Source organism: Rhincodon typus, chromosome 18, assembly GCF_021869965.1.
Source record: "Rhincodon typus isolate 14 chromosome 18, sRhiTyp1.1, whole genome shotgun sequence".
Lineage (NCBI taxonomy): Eukaryota > Metazoa > Chordata > Chondrichthyes > Orectolobiformes > Rhincodontidae > Rhincodon > Rhincodon typus.
The window spans coordinates 58612241-58613672 of record NC_063349.1 but is presented as its reverse complement, the minus strand read 5'-3'; positions in this window follow the sequence as shown (position 1 = coordinate 58613672).

The window sequence follows — 1432 nt, the reverse complement described above, 5'->3', positions numbered from 1 at the left end:
AGCCCTAGCTCTCTCAACCTTTCCTCGTAAGACCTTCCCTCCATTCCAGGCAACATCCTGGCAAATCTCCTCTGCACCTTTTCTAACGCTTCCACATCTTTCCTGTAATGAGGTGACCAGAACTGGACACAATACTCCAGATGTGGCCGAACCAGGCTTTTGTATAGTTGGAGCATAACTTCACGGCTCTTGAACTCAATCTCTCTACTAATGAAAGCTAATACACCATACACCTTCTTAACAACTCTATCCACCTGGGTCAACAAGGTGTACAGCTGGATGAACACAGCAGGCCAAGCAGCATCATAAGAGCAGAAAGGCTTCATGGATTCTCCAGCATCTGCAGTTCCTACTATCTCTATCTACCTGGGTGGCAGCTTTTAGGGAACGGTGAACATGAACCCTAAGATCCCTCTGCTCCTCCACACTGCCAAGAATCTTTCCGTAACCCTATGTTCTGTTTTCGAGTTTGTCCTTCCAAAATGAATCACCTCACACTTTCCAGGGTTAAACTCCATCTGCCACTTCTCAGCCCAGCTCTGCACCCTATCAATGTCCCTTTGTAACCTCAAACAGCCCTCCACACTGTCCACAACACAACCCACCTTTGTGCGTATCACTTACTGCTGATAATGTTTGACACACAAGTAATCCTATTTGTACTATCACCAGGTTGACATCTCATTTTTAGGTATGCCTGCTGCTCCTGCTTACGCCATTGGACCAGGGTTGATCCTCTGGCTAGATGGTAATGGTTGAATTTTTTTTTATTCTCTGGTGGGATGTGGGTGTTTCTAGCTGGCCAGCACTCATTGCCAGTCCCTGTTCGAGTAGGGGATATACTGGGGCACGAGGTTTGTGGATAGTGTTGGAGTATGATCCTGGTGCTGTTGTTGATAGTCCACAGTGCCTCGTGGATGTAGAGGAGAGCAAGGCCCATACTCTCATAGGGGATATGGAGGGGTCAACTCTGAATCAGATAGCGTGACTGACTGGACACACTGATCCAGGCATGTTTCACCCCGATTGCTACTTCCTTCCTTCTTGTTCCCTGGATATCGAAAGAGAAACATTGACATGGGTGATCAGCCATGATCTGCTTGTTCTACCATTCAAGTTCGATAGGTTGAATGGCGTACTCCTTTTCCCACGTGGAAAGTCTTGGGATGGGTTGACACTGTGTCAAGATTCCATGTCAAACTGGGGCAGGCTGACAAAGAAGTCAGTTTTTACTGACTATTTTTAATGTTATCTCATAAACCAAGAAAGATAACTCACCGTCATTTTAGTAAATGACGCATCATCTGGCCTTCAATCACCCACTTTCTCAGTCGTTCAATGTCAAAGAAATCACGATGACTCCACAACCCCAAAGCCATGCTAAACCTTTACCTCAAGGTCCAACATGACATCAAGAGGATGAATGGTGTGG